Raw genomic sequence first — 7,343 nt, 5'->3', positions numbered from 1 at the left:
TAAGTACACTATTTTACATGTTCTCGACATTTCTGTTGATCTTTCCTTAACTTTAATTGTTTCCTTGATTTAAAACCCTAGGGCTTGTATTTTCAGTTGTGATACTAAGCACGTATCTTTACCACAGTAGTTGATCACTTCACACTTGAATTTTGGAATGATGAAGTGGAATTATTTCTGGATCAAATTTATTCCTTGTTCCCCCCTCTCGATTCCTTTTTTCGCCACATATGTATTGTCGTGTAAGGGGGTAGATGCGTGTACTGGCTGAATTTTTTACTTCGGTCAGATACAGATGATTGGAAAAAAAACTTGTCAAGGATTTCAGAATTTAATAGATCTGTTCGAAGTTTTTACGGGATGGGTCCTGTTACAATACAGACTGAATGTGCGCAAGATTAACTTTTGATTAAACATACACACACAAATGAATCTCTTGATTTTGTTATACGGCGAATGTCCAGTTTCCACCACCACGTCTGTGGTATGTTTTTATACTGTTTGATTGAATAGACTGACGTGCATTCTCTCGCAAATGTGCGCGCGTGTGTGTTTGTCTGTGCCTCAGACTTATTAATCAAAGATGATGTTGCACATTGCAGATCTATGCGACAGGAGCAAGTGGACAGCTACATTTGTCTGAGCGAAGATCCAACGGTAACCAAGCTCTTTTAGCCGAAGACAGCGAGCCTGGGTGCATGCAAGCTTCTATCATGTTCGTGTGAGTGCTGCAGGGCTATTAGACGACTTTTCATTATTCTTGATTTGGAGATCCATGCAGGGTATTAGAAAGTGCAGAATATACACGTTTGAACAAATACGATGTGTGTTTGCTCTGAAAAAAAGAAAAAACGCAACAAACAAACATTTGTTTAAAGTATCACAAATATTTATTACCTGTATCTGCATGTTTTGATAATGATGAAGGGTAAATTTCTTTGACGTGTGCTTTTGTTTTAACCACACTGATAACGAATGATAGAAACACAGACACACTTAATAACATATCCACAAAAATTGTAACAATAAATGTAAGCTGAACAATGCCTGCAACACATTTCAGGCCTCAGAAGGAAGTAATTATGAGATTCAGACAGAGAGAGAAAGCCCAACACGAAACCAGTTGTGACATTTTTTATTTCATTATGTAATATTAAAAACACGACAACAACGTATTTTCTGTACTTAGTTTCGTGCAATTATGGATTGCAAAGTATGTCTAATTGAGTGGCATAAAGAGGCACAGTTGCATGAAAAACCAACTCGGATCTTGACTAGGATCAGGATTTTACATGGACACAACCTAGAATTTAACATCCTGGGGGGAGGGGGGTACTGCGCCTTTCACATCAAGATGTAAAGATCTATTTTAAATAATACTTATTGGAAAGGAACAAAATCAAACAAACTACAACAATCGTTCTGAGGGGAGAGAATTACCTCTTCCGAAGAAATTACCTCCCTTGCTTTTCTTGTCGTGACTTATGTAGAGTAAAGTGAATAGAAAGTTAATCAGTCAGTAACAAAAAAAACCACAACATTTCTTAAGATCAATGAGGAGTCTTGAAGTATTTGTCAATGTTAATCTTGTATGCATAACAAACAATATATTACGGATTGATAATTAAAGAAAATCGTCTCTTCTACAGGGTTGACCCCCCTAAAAAGGACACCCACAACCATGCAAATTACTTCTGCATCTGTTGAACCAATTATTTTATATGTGGTATTCATTAACTTCAGTGTATGTTCTGCCTTTCCAGTAAGTGGCAATTTTGTAAATTGAATGGTCTGACTTTTGTGCAATTTTAATTTTTTTCTCCAAATTCGGGGGTCGACTAAACAGAACGAGTTTTGACATTGAGCGGTAGCCATTTTTACCTAATTTAAACCCTTCAGGCTTTTACCTTTTTGATTATTTTGAATGTCTGAGTATGTAAAAACATCCCCTTCAACCCCCAGGCTATCGATGACCTGAAGAAAGCATGCAGTTACAGCTAGGTTCAGGGCAATCCTCAGACACGAAAGCGTTGGTGTCATTGGTGATGCAAAAGTTAGATAATTTAACCTACAAATGTGCCACTTTGTGAACTGCACATGCATAAAATCAAGTTTAAGTATGCTGAATATGAAGTTATCCAGTCCATTGGTGTAGAAGTTATAGCATTTCTGTCAGTTAACAGTATTTAAAATCTCTAAAGTAAAATCTGACATATTCGAAAGTTTTGCAGACAATTTTTACGATATTCTCCTAAGCTTCTCCACTTCTCAGCCCTGTCTTGGAAATGAATTCGAATAAGGCAGTCAAAATAACTTAGTTTGGAGCACCCATCAATCAGAATAAGCATTAACTTTTGACACAGGAAATATCTTCTACCGAAAGCTCTCCTGGTTTTATTCTACATTTTTCCTGCATAATGGTAACAAATTTAATGATAAATCTAAACAACGAAGTGACTGTGGTAAGATGAACAAAGTTAAAAAACAGAGGATTACTGTAAATGGTTTACGAATCGAAATCTAAACAAGTTTTAATGATAAGTAAAATGATAAAAAAAATCAAATAAAAAAAAGCTAACGTCCTCGCATTTGTCCAGAATTATTCCATGTTTAACATGGGAACAGAGGGATAATTGGTCTAAAGAATTTTTAAAAAGGAGGGTTAGGGTAACCCTCTTTGGACTATCTGTATGCAATGCCCGCTATAGGTGAAAGACTTTTGTGGAAGCCATGGAAGAATGCATCGCTGTTGTGCTGGTTCAGCTTGAGGTCCTGTCCTAGCGAATATCCTGCACACACAAAAACACGACTTTTTAAGTCACTTATGTTGCATTCCGTGACATAGCTTTGTTAAAACCGTGTGCCTGATAATAATGACAGATTTTGTTGATATACATTTTTTTTAAAACACCCCATATAATATTGTTTGACAATCTCTTTCAACATAGTTTACGAATCACCAATGTGTATACAAACGCAAATAACCCACAGGTCAATAAATTACTTTCCAGACAGAGAGAGAGAGAGAGAGAGAGAGAGAGAGAGAGAGAGAGAGAGAGAGAGAGAGAGAGAGAGAGAGAGAGAGAGAGAGAGAGAGAGAGAGAGAGAGAGAGAGAGAGAGAGAGAGAGATTAAAACTAGAAAATGTGTGCTATATAAAACAAGGATAATCACTGTCAAATCTTTGCTTGTACCTGCATGGTGTTTACTGCGCTATATACACAACCTGTTTTATTTCATTTATTTAATTTTTTTTTATTTATTTTTTTTTTTTTTGGGGGGGGGGGGGGGATGTTTTGTGATGAGGGTTTTTTCAAAGCCTTTACTGCTTTAGTCATTGAATCCACCAGACTTCGATTTATTGTTCAGTGATGGGTAATTGTGTGACCAACTATGTAAGCTAGTGATTGTTCTGGCTTCATACAATGACATTGCATTAATTTTATGACAATACCAACAACCATGCAAAACAAATATCCCCCCTCATACTAAGGGGGGATAATCAATAAAAACACAAGGCTTATGATCAGTCAAGTTCATTTTTATTAGACTGATAAAAAGATATATAGGTAAAAGTTTGGCATGATATGGGCACGGATTGGCGGAAGATAAGCATGACAACCTGTTTTATTTCATTTATTTAATTTTTTTTTTTTGGGGGGGGGGGTGTTTTGTGATGAGGGTTTTTTCAAAGCCTTTAATGCTTTAGTCATTGAATCCACCCGACTTCGATTTATTGTTCAGTGATGGGTAATTGTGTGACCAACTATGTAAGTTAGTGATTGTTCTGGCTTCATACAATGACATTGCATTAATTTTATAAGTGTATGTGTGTGTGTTTCAGGCAAAAGCTGATATTACAGTCCTAGTTGTATGCAGTACCTCTGCTTCTTCGTTCAGGAATCAAAGTATACAATCTAAACCGATTATTTTGTTCAATAATGTTCAGCTTACCATCCCGAAGAAGGCAGTAACGTGCCGAGATATTGATTATAGATATTAACGTACCTAACCTGGTTACTGGTGTGTTTTCTTTTTATTTCAATAATGTAAATGTGTGACAACTTGCAGGGTACTTGATGTTCAGAGCAATTTTTCTGGCAAAAGACTTTTTATGGATCAAAGAAAACTTTTGTCATGGTGCACAAGTCAATCAATTTGGTTCATAAATAATTTGTGCTGCATTTTCCCTGGTTCCAAAACGTAGTATGTATTACCACATGTCCTTACCTGTCATTGGCATCACATGATTCTCTGCAAGCAGTCTTTTGTGGAAATACGTCATTTAACACTTGCACTTATAGTAGGTGGCTGTGGAACGGTAGACATGCAACGACAACGAACAACAAAAGACAAAGTGTGGAGTACACTCATTTTTCTTAACATACGCTAAGTTTCTTTGAGAATGCTCCAAGTGAAAATCAGGGGTTCCTAGGCCTGATATCACAATTAAACAGCTTCTTCTCAGAATCAGGAGGGAAAAAACTGTTATATGGCGAGATGTCGTGACAAGAACAGACAGCAGCAGCAGCAACAACAACATTGCTAAATCGTCGCTTTAACAAAATTTCATGTTTAGCATCGCAGACAAAGCACGGCTACTGATCCGACCAAAGCCACACTTCATGCACGATGGGCACATTGTTGTGGCCAGCTTGTTAACGTGCGCATTGTGTATGTTTTACATAGAATTGAATGTGTTTGTCGTTGTGTCTGTCATCTATCCTAGTCGTTTGATTTAGAATAAAGCAAACTTATTACAATGACGATTTTCTTCGGTTTTTGATGAAGGATTGGCATCAAGACTTTTCCTATTTTCCAACTCTGCCACCATACACTGGCCGTTCAGGTCTGCATGTCGACCACATGGTGTGTGATCAGATTTTTCGGACATGTTCACAATGCTTACATGACCACCAAATGGAAAATCAGTTGGTATTTGTTATGTTTTTGTGTTAGCACAATCTTCATACAAGTAAACAGAAACAGTTTTGTTGCAAACAGAGCCTTCATAAGAAAAAATGCTTCTAAGTCAAAATACATACCCCCTTTTTCGTATTGCGTAAAATATACCCATAAATTCTGGACATCATATTTTTATTTTTTTTCACAACAATGAAACCAAACTTTGGCATATGTTTTAGCAATATATTCACAATAAAACCTATGAGTTTGAAGGCTGCATTCTTGTTTTGTTTATTTTTGAGAATTTTTTTGCAAACCCATGCAAATGGCCAGTTTCTGGGGAGAGACTGGGGAGATAATGGCCAGTATAGAAAGAGTTAATAAGTAAACTAATGTCAGAAGTAGGTATTTACCTTGTTTGCCTTCGCGTTCTTGATAGCCCGCTGCAGCATTTGTATCACTTCCCTTGACATTCAAAACGCCAATGTATTTCTGAAAGGAAAATAAAGATATTGACCGAAACATCACACAAGTGGTATATCATGCTAGGTTTTGTTTACAGCGCCTGTTCTACGACCACATCTGATTGTAATTTAAATAAAGAAAAACTGTATCCATTTATTACTTCTCTATTTGTGTGTGTTTGTGTGTGTGCAGGGGCGGATCACATCACTTTTAAGGGGGAGTTTCCAAATTTCTTTTAGGGACAATTTGACGACGCGAAGCGTTTAGTTGAAGACGCGAAGCGTTCAACCTCCTTGGGGGGGGGGGGGGGGGGGGGTCCGACAAATGTTGATAAAAACAAGGAAAATGGATCAATCTGAGCCAAGAAACATCCCCTGATACACCTTCCAAAAAAGTAAATATATTAAGAAGAAAAATTTGAATCACAACAAGGACAATTGATCGATCTGGCGCAACCTGAGCAAACTAATTAGCCAACTTCTTTCCAAAATCGTCACTTAGAATACAAAGGCCGGCTCCTAAGTGGTCCGGAAACCCCGGAACACCCCTCCGGATCCGCCCAGTGTGTGTGTGTGTGTGTGTGTGTGTGTGTGTGTGTGTGTGTGTGTGTGTGTGTGACCGATGACCTTCTCTAAATTCTAATCGTTGCGTTTGCATGGTAATAAAGTTTTAATACTGGATATGCCCATGAAAAAATATCATTTCTTGTTCATGTCATTGTGTGTGTGTGGCCAGGACCGTGACTTCTGCTTGCCTCAACGTCTTCAGAAAAGACACAAAATGCCAGCAGGCGTATGTTCTTGGAGCACTCAGTATGCCGTCATCTGCAAACAAATAAATACAAATTATTCAATTGTGTAAATAAAGAACAATCATTTTAATATTACAACAAAAAATTCATATAACTGTAGTCTTCACCAGAGACATCCACTACACTATCTTTAAATAAAACTGCCGTAAAAAATTGAAATACTATAAAACTTACCCCCACTCAGATCTATTTGGGATTATTCAAGTTTCAACCATGTAACGATGCCGGTTTGGACAGATCTGCTAGTTTGCCGCTGAAACTGAAATCAAAGGCGATCTTCAGAACTATTTCTAATCTTGTATTTGTGATTAATATAAAATACTGATCTTCCCAATAGAAGCTGATGTGCATACACATGACCAGGACAAGGTATTTTGTTACAGGGCATTTACGCAGACGTCGCAGTTCAAAATATCGTTTTAGATCTGATTTTGTACAGCAGCCTGTGTGATTTAGAATCGTCTGCCCTTTTTCGGTTTAACATTTTATGGACGATTCCTATGAGACTGCTCAATCATAACTGATGACAAATTCAGAAACAGATGATGGTTTCAAGTAGGCTACAGTAATGATTCGTTAAAAATGTCAAGCCACTCGTCGATCATTCACACTCAAAGAACCCAAGCCAAATCTGCTCTGGTTCCGAGCAGCTTTTTCCAACTGAGACCCTAATTGTTACGCATCTGCCGCGAAAAGATAGACCACAAACAAGCGGCACTGTACCATGCTTTCGTTTATGTTGCTAAACAGATTAAATGTGCATTGTAAATGTGCTTACAGCAAAGAAATGCATCCTTACTTACCACAAAAATACTGGTACCACATTCATCGCACTTGTGTCTTCTTACCAAAACCTATCGATATGTTTGTTTACGATATATTGGTAATTACTAACCGTTAACTATTTTTCAAAAATCTGAAATGACTTTTAAGAATCAAAGAAAGATTAGCTAAAACGGTTGACTTCAGAAAATAAGCAATATTTTTCTGAACCATGAAATAAAAATCGAAAACTCCGTTTGATCTTTTATTTTGGTAGATTAATGACAACAGCCGGAACTGAAAGTACCAGAACCAAAAATTAAGGGCATTAATCAGGTAAACTAAGAAGATTGTCGTTCCTGGCGCGCACTTCACATGTCCGTCAAAAGTGTCCGAGTGAG

General features: G+C 37.3%; 2 long non-coding RNA genes across 5 annotated transcripts in view; one reads left to right on the top strand and one right to left on the bottom strand.

Moving 5' to 3' along the window:
- The window catches only part of LOC138969090 (uncharacterized), a 6,176-nt gene extending 519 nt beyond the window's left edge, over positions 1-5,657 (top strand). Inside the window, exons 2-3 of the long non-coding RNA XR_011456372.1 lie at positions 603-721; positions 3,844-5,657. This is a non-coding gene — a long non-coding RNA (uncharacterized lncRNA). The remainder of the gene's footprint in view (positions 1-602; positions 722-3,843) is intronic.
- LOC138969089 (uncharacterized) lies at positions 1,121-7,043 on the bottom strand. Of its 4 annotated transcripts, XR_011456371.1 has the most exons (5): positions 6,984-7,023; positions 6,355-6,439; positions 6,124-6,193; positions 5,318-5,396; positions 1,121-2,789 (listed from the first exon to the last, which is right to left on the bottom strand). It is a non-coding gene; the product is annotated as an uncharacterized lncRNA (long non-coding RNA). The 4 variants fall into 4 exon arrangements; XR_011456370.1 differs by lacking the exon at positions 6,355-6,439 and having other exon boundaries at positions 6,984-7,043; XR_011456369.1 differs by having other exon boundaries at positions 6,124-6,439; positions 6,984-7,019.
- Between the last annotated feature and the right edge of the window lie 300 nt (positions 7,044-7,343).

Source organism: Littorina saxatilis, linkage group LG6, assembly GCF_037325665.1.
Source record: "Littorina saxatilis isolate snail1 linkage group LG6, US_GU_Lsax_2.0, whole genome shotgun sequence".
Lineage (NCBI taxonomy): Eukaryota > Metazoa > Mollusca > Gastropoda > Littorinimorpha > Littorinidae > Littorina > Littorina saxatilis.
The sequence above is the reverse complement of the archived record's forward strand: the minus strand, read 5'-3'. Positions and strand labels throughout refer to the sequence as shown.